The 12,910-nt window shown below is 47.1% G+C and overlaps 1 protein-coding gene across 1 annotated transcript in view; it reads left to right on the top strand.

Annotated features, from left to right (window-relative positions):
* Positions 1–412: 412 nt before the first annotated feature.
* The window catches only part of GPAM (glycerol-3-phosphate acyltransferase, mitochondrial), a 72,208-nt gene continuing 59,710 nt past the window's right edge, over positions 413–12,910 (top strand). Inside the window, 1 exon segment of the mRNA NM_001444498.1 lies at positions 413–650. The gene's annotated coding sequence lies outside the window, so the exon portion shown is untranslated.

Here is a 12,910-nt window from a genome sequence, read left to right as displayed (position 1 = left end):
AAGTCAATGAGTTGCACATCTGGTGTCATCTAGGCTCAGCCCTGGTGACCCAGGCCTGCTTCCCAGCTGCTGTGACAACTCCCTTGGCAATGCGGAAGCCTCAGGGTTGGGAGCTGGGGGTCACGTGATCGCTCAGGGTCCTCAGCTGCAGCCCCTGGGGCTGGGTGCCTCCACCCAGAAGGAGGCGTCAGGGCTCAGAGATTCTCTTCCCGCTCAGAAAATCCTGCCAGGCAAAGCCAAGAAGATACCAGCAGCAGCATCGTTAAATAACAATCCCTGAAATTCACTCCAGAAGCCTGGGTCTGCTTGTCCTTGGCGGTCAGAAGGAAGGCTGTGATTGGTCAGCTGAGCTCGTCCTAGAGGGCCTTATCTCTGGCTGGTTATTATTTGATTAAAGAGGCTTCCTCCTTCCGTGGTGTTTCAAAACTGTGCTGGAGAGTTTGCTGCTTCCCCAGGGACTCTTTCTGAGGTTACTCCCGAGCACCCAAAGTCCTTCCATCTCTGGCCTTACAAACAGGCAGGCAGAGGAGATTTTCATTCATCCCCTAGTCCCCTGCATGCAGGCTTGGGGCTGTTTGTTCCAGAGTCTCCATCTGCTGTGCTGATCAACTGCTTGGACATACTCAAGCAGCACAGAGTCAAGGATACAGGTATTTTAAACAATTTTCTTTGTGGGGGGGTTCCTAATTTTTTAGAATGTTAATACATTAGAAGTGGGGGTGGGACGGAGGGCTGGGGGCAGCCAAGAGGAAAGGCAGAGAAGGTAGAGGAAGGAAGTGAAAGGAAAGAGAACTCATAATCTTGGAATTCTAGAAAAAGGCAAATGTTTGCAGCTGGAGAGAGCTGTGTGGCCATCTTGAGGTTGCATTCACATCTGGTGCATTTGTCCCCCCTCCATGAAATCCTTCTTGAGGTCGAGCTGACCATCCCCCCACCTTGTCATCCTTTTCCCTGGCTCAGAACTCCAAAGTCCCGAGAGAGTGTTGCAGACTTTATGAGAAATCCATTTGCTTTAGCCTGAAACATTGTCAAACTTGAATTTGCAGATGGGACACCAGCCTGGGAATTTCTCCTCGGTGGTACTAAGCCTTGTGATGTTGGCATCAGAGAAGGAAGAGTGGGGCTGAGCACCTTATTTATAAGAATGTGCTCCCCATGTTTTCTGGGGTCCGTGTTGATGTGCCCCGTCCATTCTCATTCTCATCATAATCCCACCTCAGTGGTGTTTTTGGAACTTGGCGGGGGTCGGGGGGGTGTAGGCAGGCAGAGCTTGATGTCCAAGGACTTCCTTGCTATGAATGAACACTGGGCTGCTTGTGGTGCCAGCAGAGACAGGACCACTTGGAATGAAGATGAAAGAGAGATGAAAGCATGGATTTTATCCTAATTGTTAGGTTTAGCTGAAGGGGGTTGAGGAGGGAGGGTATGATACAAAACCAAGGAAAACAGTCATTTTATTTTGGCATTAAGTGAAAAAAAAAATACGTCTATGTATTGTGTTTATGCTATGCTTAAAACTGATTAAAACTGATTTTTCCATATGCATTTTAGGTTAGGGAATAGCCATGCCAACTGCTTTTCCTTTCTCTAATCTCGGTGGCTATCTTCATCTCCAGATGTTTCCCTCTGTGTGGTCTTAATTCTCAAATGTTCATAGCTGGGTTGTCTCTGCTTTGTTTGCTGAAGTGGGGTGCTCTCAAGGCTGGGTCCCACAAAGCTGCTCCACAGGATGGAAGGTTCTTCCTCCTGATAATATCTCGTGGTTTCTGGGGAATTTTCTCTACTGAGGCCCACTGGATTTTTTAAGTCTCTTCAGAGTAATTGGTCTGAGAAGTTCATCAAAGTGAGTCCCTTTCATAATTTTAAGGGAAATGCCTAGAGGTGGAGGACAAGCTTGGTACATAGTTATGCTTCTTGGATCTTGAGCTAGCACCTGACTTGTCAAGACCAGGCCCCTGCCTGGGGACACTGGCTCTGAGCTGCCCTCTGTTCTGGAGTGACCCCTCTTCCTCTCCTCCTCTCTCAGGGAGAGATCTTGGGGCATCTGGACCTAGAACATCATGGCCCCAAAAGCCTGAGCCAAGGCCCCCAGCTTAAGGGACTCTCCCTAGTTTGCTAATCTTTGTTGGAAGAGTAGTACAGCCCGAGGGGGAAGGGTCATTCAGATCCATTGCTGAAGTTTGCTTTCTCCACTTGTTCTTTAAATTATCTAAGCCCCCAATGTCCTCATCTGTAAAATAGGTATAATACTTCTCTCATGAGGTTATTTTGTGAAGAGAGACTCAGCTTTCAGTTAACATCAGTGTGTGCTGACTGTGTGCAAAGCATAGGGACATAGTGAAGAATCAGTCAGAGAAGGCTTCCTACCCTTGTGGAGGTGATAGCCGAATTGGGTGGACATTAAAAAAAAAAAAAAAAAAAAAAATCGGAGTTCCCGTCGTGGCGCAGTGGTTAACGAATCCGACTAGGAACCATGAGGTTTCGGGTTCGGTCCCTGCCCCTGCTCAGTGGGTTAACGATCCAGCGTTGCCATGAGCTGTGGTGTAGGTTGCAGACGCGGCTCGGATCCCGCGTTGCTGTGGCTCTGGCGTAGGCCGGTGGCTACAGCTCCGATTCAACCCCTAGCCTGGGAACCTCCATATGCCGCGGGAGCGGCCCAAAGAAATAGCAAAAAGACCAAAAAAAAAAAAAAAATCGCACAAATAAATAGATCATCCCCATCTGTGATGAGAAACAGAACAAAGGACCTAATTTAGATAGGGGTGGGGGTGGGGAGGTAGCCAGGGCCTCTTTGATGAACCAACAGCATGTGAGCACCTGACACACGGCTTCCACCAGAATGCAGTAGGTGCTCTGTATGACCTTGTTCAAGCCCTGAAATTCTCTGGACTCAGAGTCTGAGTATAAAGTGAGGGAGGCGTGGGGGATGGGCTGAAGGATGCCTAAGACTGAAGTGCTGATCTCTGGTGTTTTATGATTTCTTTTATTTTCCCTTTTTTTTTTTTTTTTGGTCTTTTTGCCATTTCTTAGGCCGCTCTCGAGGCACATGGAGGTTCCCAGGCTAGGGGTCCAATCGGAGCTGTAGCTGCCGGCCTAAGCCAGAGCCACAGCAACGAGGTATCCAAGTCGCATCTGCAACCTACACCACAGCTCACGGCAATGCCGGATCCTTAACCCACTGAGCAAGGCTAGGGATTGAACCCACAACCTCATGGTTCCTAGTCGGATTTGTTAACCACTGCGCCACGATGGGAACTCCAGGCGTTTTATGATTTCTTGACCCATACACGATAGATCCAGAGGAAACAGGGGCCTCCTGACTCCCTGTCCAGTGCTAGCCTACCCAGCTGCCTCCACTGCTGGAGAGGGGCTGGGTCCAAACACATTGGTCAAGTCCTCCTTCTAGAATCCCCTTTCTCTAGCCCCTCCTTCCTACTCCCAGCTGGAGCCCAGGACCCTCCCTCCCCTGGGGCGGTTTCTATCAGATGAAAATCCCTAAGCCCCTTCCTAGGGACGCTGGGTGTGGGGGGAGCAGATAACCAGTTCTCTGGGTCTTTCTCACCCAAGTTCCTACATGTCCTTCCCAGATGATGAACCCACCTGCGGTGGTCATCTCTGGTGGTGAAATCCCAAGCACAGGCAGGCTGGGAGGAAGGCAGGGAGCAGAGGGTTTGGGGCTGGGCCCCGTCTTCTCTGGCTGCCCCTGATTGTGCCCAAGGCTACCTGTCCCCACCCCTCTGCCTCCCAGGAGCACCGTGTTCCTTCTGTGCTGCACACAGTGTCTTTTGTGAACCCTCTGGCTGGGACTTTCAGTGACAGCTCTTCTAAGGAGCTGGTTAGCATTTTCTCCAGACCCAGCCAGAAATTCTGGAAGGTAATGGGCAGGCTGAGCCTGCAGAGAGTGATAAAAGGGAATGATTAGTCTTGGGCTCCTAAAAGGACAGCATCCGCATCTTCAGTTCTCTCCCACCTTCCCTGTCGGGGAACCTGTGCTCATGACCTTCAGAGGCATCAATTCTCCCTCTGTCTCTTCTTCCTTACCTGGGGCCTCATTCTTTTGCCTTTGGCTGTCTGCCAGCTGATGCCCACCTGCTGCCTGCTGGCCACAGTAAGGTCAGGTAGGACCTCCCAGGGTCAGTGATGCCTGAAGGGAGCAGTCATGGTGGGAAGACGGCAGTGGGATTGATACCTCAAGGCACACAATTGTCTTTACCTGAACTCGGGATGTGAAAACCTCTGTTTGGTGGGAGAGTCATAGAGGATTCAATGTTGAGAAAGCAACAGAGATGTGATGCCATAAACAATATCCTAGACAAGACCATTTCCAAGATTTTGAATGGCAAGAGGTACCCCCAAGGCAAATTCTCCCCAACAGATTGTAAGAGGAAAATGGCAGGATATTTTCAATGGGAGCAAATATTATTTGCTCACCGTTCAGTTCCCAGAACCCACAGCCTTGCTAATTCCACTAAAGTGGAACCCAGTTCTCCAACCACTGAGCAGCATTTCAGATGTTTAATGGGGCTCTTGGTTGCCACACTGAGCCAGCTAATGAAAAAGCTCAATCATCACTCCCAGGCTCCGAGTCCTCTCCCCTTCAGGTCCTCCCCTTGCCCCAGTGCACTTGCTGGGTAAGCGTGGCACTTGGCCTCCACCCAGTGCCTGGTGGGGCCGATGGGAAGTTTAGCTGAAGCTGGCTCTGTCTATTGGGCTTCAACCTCCTATCAGAAATCGGGTTGGCAGAAAAAAAATTCCACTCAAAATGAGTCTTGAAAAAAAGCCACATCCATTTCTCTATAGGCTGGACTGTCTCTGCAGGGAAGGGGTGCTTGTTGCGGAACTTTACCCTGGAGGCTCCTGGTAACAGGGCTGGTGATGTTTTCCTTTTGAGTCAGTTCCAGAAAGTGACTATGACAAACAGGGGCCTGGGAAAATTGAAAACCCTGCTCAGAATTGGCAATGAGAAAACCAAGAGGATCAAGCAGCGAGCAGGCGGGAGGCTGGCTGCTCCCCACCCCCAGCCCTGCTCCTGCCCAGATAGCTGCAGAGACCATAAGAGTGGTTGGTCTTTACTCAGTGGTCCCTTGGTCTTCCAGGTGTGGCAGCAGTCCTGACCTCTACCAAGGTCCCCTGGGGGCACATTTTAATTATCTTGTGGGAGGATGCTCAAGTTGAGATTACCAGGTAGGATGGAGGTGGAACATCTTGCATGACACCAGCCAGAAACTGCCTGCATGATTAGACAATAGAAAATATGCCCTCTAGTCCTCAGATCATATGGGTCCTTGAAGCAGCACTGTGTGTCCCATGTGCTTTGCCATTGCTCCTTCAAATACCCCCTTGCGACACTACCACATCTAATTAGCTCTGTGGCTGGGGGCAACAAGGTACAGTCACTGCTCTCAAGGTACTCAAAGTCCAGTGGAAGAGATGGGTAATTAAACAAGCAATGGACTGTAGCATCACAGCAGGGTGAGAGCCTCCATCAAACAGAGAGCTTATTCTCAGGGTAACTCCTGTCCCCTCAGTTCCAACTCCTCACCCCTCCCTGTCCTTGCCCTGGAGTATCTTCTCCATTCAAGCTGGGTCTCAAACCTAATTCTTTTCCATGCAACTCCAGTAGCTGTTTACAGTACCCAGATTCCAGACTGCAGATGGGTGCTGGTCCATGAGGTTTTTCCAGTCTAGGGTGACGTGAGAACAGAAGGCAAAGTAGCAACTCTTTAAGATGCTACGGGTATTCAGTTTAAAAAACTTCCCCTTGTTCTAAGAGTCTGTTCTGTCTGTGTGTTGGGATGTTAAAACATTCTTTCTTTTGTTAAATGGTGGTGTTTGTAGATTGTATATTTCTGTTGAGTTTAATTTTAGTATTTTGACAGGGCAGAAGAAAACAGTGACAGCTCAAAGTCTGGGAAGCAGTGCTCAACAAGCAGCTCATCACTGAAATTAGCACCCACATCCAAACCCAAGCAGGAGCCCCTAGCGTGTCTTAGTATCTGATTTTCCAGTCTATTGCAGAGTGGCAGAGCTGCCATATTCAAATTCCACTCACTTCCCCAAGACACTTAGCTGCCTGTGCCAGCCAAGTCCTTAAATAGAAACTACTGTTTTCTTGGCGTCCCAGGCTTCTGTATGTTTAATGCCTTGAGTGTCCAATTTCTGGGCCAAACTCATGAAAATCTAAAGGGGAATTATCCGTCTCAGAAAGCAGCTGCAATGGAAATAAAAGCCATGAGTACTTGGTGTTATCAGAATGTTTAATTTTTCATTGAAATTTCAAGATAAAAGTCGATCTTGAGAATTGTGTTAACTGAGATCTCCAGCTCCCACTGAAATGCAGCACAGAGACTGCTGGAAAAGACACCAGTACCCCAGCTTGTGGGAGCCTTTTGGGGACCCCATGTCTACCTTCTTAGACAGGGAACTTTGTGGTCCAAGCATCTGCTCTGGTTAAATCAAGTCCCATATTACATCTGGTTACACTGCCATTCTAGGTATAATCCAAGGCATTGAATGTCCCCCATGAAGCTGGATGGAGAGAAGAAAATATCCACCAGGCAAACCAAATCCCAATGATACAAGTGGTAAAGTCCAAATTCTTGGGCTGCAGTCGAATGTTTCTGAGGTTGTTTAAAATGAATGTTTAGGAGTTCCCGTCGTGGCGCAGTGGTTAACGAATCCGACTAGGAACCATGAGGTTGCGGGTTCGGTCCCTGCCCTTGCTCAGTGGGTTAACGATCCGGCGTTGTCATGAGCTGTGGTGTAGGTTGCAGACGCGGCTCAGATCCCGCATTGCTGTGGCTCTGGCATAGGCCAGTGGCTACAGCTCCGATTCGACCCCTAGCCTGGGAACCTCCATATGCCGTGGGAGCGGCCCAAGAAATAGCAACAACAACAAAAAGACCAAAAAAAAAAAAAAAAATTTTAAAATGAATGTTTAAAAGTTGTTTAAAATGAATGAGTCATTCTAGGTTCAGCCACTTGGTTGTAAGGAGTGTTTTGTTTTACCCACTTGGCAATGTTGGCTTTGCTCTGTGATGCTGATTGCAAAGGAGACCCTCATGTTTGGACTGAGTACATCTTGAGGTCAAGGATATTCCTCATGTGTGAGGTTGGTGGACACTCTTCTCCTTCTGCCCATCTCTCCCCTGGGACCCAACATAGCTCTTGGCACAAAAGAGGCCCAGAAATTGTGGGTGGTGACAATGACCATGCAAATAACATCTAAAACATACTGTGTTTTAGACAGAATCAGTTTCTGGCAATTTCTACTTGATCTAATATGACCACTTAATCATTAATGTTTTTTGTTTTTATTTTTATGGCTGCACCCATGGCATGTGGAAGTTCTCTGGGCAGGGACCGAATCCACAGCTGCAGCAAAGCCAGATCCTTAACCCATTGTGCCAGGCCAGGGACAGAACCCATGCCTCCACAGAGACCCAAGCCACTGCAGTCAGATTCCTAACCCACTGTACCACAGCAGGAACTCCTTTAACGTTTTTAACTTGCCTATTTGATTTTTTAAAAGCTCTATTGAAGTATAGTGGATTTACAATGTTGTGCCTATTCAATCATCAAAAGAAAATTCTTTCTTTGACTTGATCATTGAGTTCGGTGTGTAACCCTAAGGAAAGGAAGGAGTGGGAGTCTGAAGCCAGTGGGCAGCAAGGGCCTCCGGGTGAGCAGTCTGTGTTCTGAGTCTTGGTCTCCTAGTTCCCTGGAACCTCCCTTTCCGGCTTATTCAGGGGATGAGCCAAAGTGAAGAGCAACAGTCTTGGTCCATTTGAACTTGTGCAGCTCTGTTTGGTTTGCCTGGGCCATTAAGCCAACAGTCTTTCCTTCCCGCTGAACCCATGCCTCTTGTGGCAGGCAGCCTTCTGGCTGGTCAGCCTTGAGTTCTGGCAAGAACCCTTGTAGCAGGCTCTAGGGGATGTTTTTCATCATGGATTTGCCATCAACTGGTTGGTGATGTATCACCCTGGGCAAGTCTCTTTATCTCTCTGGGTCATGGTTTCCTTGTATGTCAAACATGTTGGATTAGATCAGAATTTCTCAGTCTTGGCCCCACTGACATGATGGGTCATATGTTTTTGATGTGAAGCTGTCCCATGCAGGGGAAGATGCTCGGCAGCATTCTGGCCTCTGCCCTCGAGATACCAGGATCCCTCCTCCCCTCTTTTGTGACAATAACAATCTCCAGGCATTTTCAAATATCTGCTGGGGAGTAAAATCACCCCCAGTTGAGAACTGTTGGATCAGATGATATTTAAGTTTGAGAAATCACATTAAGTGTTGTTAATTCAGAGTTCCCTGGTGGTCTAGCAGTTAAGGACATGGCATTGTCATTGCTGTGGCTTGGATTTGGTCCCTGGTCCCAGAACTTCTGCATGTAGTGGGTCCAGCCAAAAAAAAAAAAAATAGTCGTTACCTTACCCTATTCTCTTGCACTCCTACAATATGCTAGGCAATGTATTAGGTTTTACAGCCTAAATTTATTATTATTAATGGCTGCACCTGCAGCATATGGAAATTCCCAGGCTAGGGGGTCAAATGGAGCTGCAGCTGCCGGCCTACACCACAGCCACAGCAATGCCAGATGTGAACCACGTCTATGACCTACACCACAGCTCAAGGCAACAATGGATCCTTAAACCCACCAATCAAGGCCAGGGATCGAACCCACATCTTCATGGATATTTGCTGAATTCTTAACCCGCTGAGTGACAATGGGAACTCCCTAAATATTTTTTATATTGTATTAAGAATTCTATTTTATAGGTATTCTATTCTATTTTATTAGATTAAGATGGTGTCTACACAGGCATTAAGGTAAAGAGTGAAAGAATGAGAATCCTCCTTTGTATTCTTACTAGCTTCATTCGTAAAACAGCAACTTCACCCATTGTTGTCAGGACTTAATTCTCAGTGCACATAAAATCACGAAGATCAGGAGTTCCCGTCATGGCGCAGTGGTTAACGAATCCGACTAGGAACCATGAGGTTGCGGGTTCGGTCCCTGCCCTTGCTCAGTGGGTTAAGGATCCGGCGTTGCCGTGAGATGTGGTGTAAGTTGCAGACGCAGCTAGCATCCTGTGTTGCTGTGGCTCTAGCGTAGGCCGGTGGCTACAGCTCCAACTAGACCCCTAGCCTGGGAACCTCCATATGCCGTGGAAGCGGCCCAAAGAAATAGCAAAAAGACAAAAAGAAAAAAAAATCATGAAGATCATAGTAGACAATCAGTGAATTAAACTCATTCCCCTTTTCTCTCCTCCACCCCCTGAGAGAATCCAATCTGCAGAAACCAGTAACTTTGCTGGCCTGGTTCTACTATTTCTGGGAAGCTACCCTCATCCCACCACGTGCCTCAACCCCCTTCCCAGTCAGGCCAACACTGACACGTCATCTCAGAAGCAAATCCTCAACTGTTTGTTTCAAGGAGAGCCCCGACTCTCTGTATCCCCAGATCATTGACTTGGTCCATCCTTAAGGGGATTTCTTCTCCCCAGCAAAGACAAAGATTCTGCAACAAACAGAGATTTACAGATGCCATTGTTTCCTGCTGGCTTGAGCACAGCAGTGACAATAAGGAATTCAAGATGGGAGTTCCCTTGTGGTTAAAGATCCAGCATTGTCACTGCTGTGGCTTGGGTTGCTGCTGTGTTGTGGGTTCAATCCCTGGCTGCATGCTACCAGCATGGCCAAAAAAAAAAAAAAAAAAAAAAGATTATGGAATTGAGAGAACTACTTTATTTGTTTATCAGCACTGCTCCTCCTGAGGCATCAGTTTGGCTGTGGCTTTTATCATCTCTCCTGCATTCTAAGTATCTCAAGGCAAAGACCATGTGTTGAACATCCGTGGCAGGTCCTGCACGATCCCCTCCAGGAAAAGCATCTTGTTAGTTTACAGCCTGACCCAGGAAGAGGCGTCAGAGTGAAGTAATAAAAAAGTCAGGCAAGGGAACTGAATCTGCATTTTCCTCTCCAGTCACATGCTGACCAGAGGCTACAGGGCTCATGAACACAGTGTAGTTCTCAGAAGAAGAAAAAGAAAAAAAAAAAAAAAAAAAAAAAAAAAAGGTCAGCCTCAAATCCCAGCTCTGCTGCTTCCTCTCCAACTGACCTGGGGAAATTTGTTACCTCCCTGAACCTCAGCTGCCATTTCTGTGAATCTGCAAATCACAAGTCTTCCTCCTCACAGGGAGGTTGTGAGAACTAAATATTAGATCACATGGAAAGAATATGGCACAATTCTTAAATACAGAGTGTTCAATAGAAATCATTATTCATTGATAATATAAACTATCTTAAATACTAACTAATAGCAACAGTAAATTCGGTAGATGTTAAACAGTAAACAAAAAAATGGACATCTGTGTAGATGAAAAGGTGTGAAATTGACTCATTGTGTTGCTGATAAGAAAACAGGCTCAGGGTGGCTCAGTGGTAGCAAACTTGACTAGTATCCATGAGGACGCGGGTTCGATTCCTGCCCCACTCAGAGGGTTAAGGATCCAGCATTGCCATGAACTGCAGTGTAGATCACAGATGCAGCTTGGATCTGGTGTTGCTGTGGCCGTGGCTAGGCTGGCGGCTGCAACTCTGATTTGATCCCTAGCCTGGGAATTTATATGCTGTGGGTGTGGCCCTAAAAAGGAAAGAAAAAAAAAGTCAGGCTCAGAAAAACAAAGCAAGTGGGGAGGAGAACTCAGGACATCACTGCTGAATAATGCAGAGCATCTTGCATCCCTGGATTCCCCTCCAGATGCTGGTTCTACTATGCAGCAGCTGCCTTCCTGTGTTAGAGGGAAACAAATGCTGAACAATACTCATTAAAAATGGTATGGCAGACTTTACTGGGGACCATGGTGATAAGCATAAGGACCACTGCAATGGGGCTTTACAGTAGGTGAGAGAGATTGAGCTCAATTCCAAGTACAGCATGGCAAGTGGTGGTTTACAGCTCAGGAGCAGGTTGGGGGTCAGTGGATGGAAACTTACTAAGAAGAAACATCATGGGGGAGGGGGATTCTGGGTAAACCGACCTAGCAGGATTCTTGGCTGAAGACAGGCGGGGATGTCAGTCATTACCCAGGGCAAGGCAGAAGATAAGAAACCAATCAGATACTGAAGGTGGGGATTCTGGTTAAACTGACTTAGCAGGGTTCTTAAAAACTGAATGTTACAGAAAAACACACACAGAGGCTCAGAGAAGGTTCAGGAACCTAAGGTCTGCATCTTTGTCACCTGCTGTTAATAGAATCAGTGTAATTTCCCAACAATTCTTGGTCAACTTGTTTCTTTTAAGGGTTCATTGATCAACATTATCCTTCACCTACTGCCTGGATAATGATTAAAAATATCCACTCTAGGAGTTCCTGTTGTGGCTCAGCGGAAACGAATCTGACTAGGAACCATGAGGTTGAGGGTTTGATCCCTGGCCTCGCTCAGTGGGTTAAGGATCCGGCGTTGCTGTGAGCTGTGGTGTAGGTCACAGATGCGGCTTGGATCTGGTGTTGCTATGGCTCCAGGGTAGGCTGGCACCAACAGCTCTGATTAGATCTCTAGCCTGGGAACCTCCATATGCCGCAGGTTTGGCCCTAAAAGCATGAAAGACAAAAAAAAAAAGAAAATCCATTCTAAATATGGGGAAAAACAAACAACAAACACTATTTGAAGCCCACGTTTAGAAAATTGCACACAGATTGAGGAAAATGGACCTACTGGTTTAAGAACCTTGTGCTATTTCCAGTGGGATACTTTCTTAAGGGTAAGAGAGAAATGAGTATTTTGTCTACTGTGTTTCTGTGCTCCAGAGCTGAGACTAAAACAGAGTGTGGAGAGAGGTCTGCTCCCCTGCCACCCCTCAAAGGCTGCAGCCCACACCAGCCTCTGCTCATGCACAGCCAAGCATGATAGAAAGTACACTTGTTCCTTCCTTCCACCTTCTCAAAGTTCAGCCCTTCCCTTGCAGCCCAATCTGAAGGGACTGGTGAGTTGATCTTTTGCTTTAAGGCTGATATTCAGTCTCAAGAGCCACTCAGATTGAATAACTGGGCACAAACATATTCACCTTCCCAGGGAGGCTGTGAGAAATTTCTCTGGGCTGGCTCTGGCCTGTGAAGTACAGCCTGTCTTTCGCTTCTTGCCAATGAACTCATACATTGGCTTGAGAAGAAAAGACTGCCATTTCCAGGCTCAGGGGTTGAGAGAGGACGTTTTAATAGAATGCCTTGGGACACCTTGTTGTTCAATACTGGTTCTCTTGGGTCTGCTTGGGATAGAGGTTATGGGGTCTGTTCCAGTGCTGGCAGGTGAAATCACATATGATTACAATATGAATGGAACCTTGGTTCAAATAGAAGACCTTGTCGGAATTAAACTTTCCCATCACCTTCAGTGGCTATTCTAATTCAATCGAGAAGTGGAATCAGTAGACTCTTAACTCCTACCAGAATTCTATCACCTATTTTGCCTTTTTAAACCTAGTTTATCCACCTGCCCTCTTTCTTATTTGAAGAGCATACATTTTAATGCTTTTCTTTTACTCCCCTCTTCTTTGGTTTAACCCTCTTTTAGCAAAGTCTAGATAGAATGATGACATACAGGAGGGATCTGCAAATTATGGCCGCTGGGCCAAATCCTGCCCACCCCTTGTAAATAGAGTTGTGTTGGCACACTGCCACATCCCTTTGTTGATGCATTGTCATGGCTTCTTTCTACAACAGAGCTGAGTATTTGCAACAGAGACCATATGGCTCCCAAAGTCTTTAACATTGACTACCTGGTCCTTTACAGAAAAATAAGTGTGCTGATTCCTGATTTAAGAGTGAGTGTTGGAGACAAACATACCTTGGTTCAGATCAGGTCTTGGTCACTTGGCAGCTTTGACATTAGAAAAGCCACATAA

The sequence above is a fragment of the Sus scrofa genome, chromosome 14, assembly GCF_054392235.1.
Source record: "Sus scrofa isolate SSC_HxYL_T2T_F1_AM1 chromosome 14, Sscrofa_HxYL_maternal_Yorkshire_Landrace_v2.0, whole genome shotgun sequence".
NCBI classification, from domain to species: Eukaryota; Metazoa; Chordata; class Mammalia; order Artiodactyla; family Suidae; genus Sus; species Sus scrofa.
This window is presented reverse-complemented; position numbering and strand designations above follow the sequence as displayed.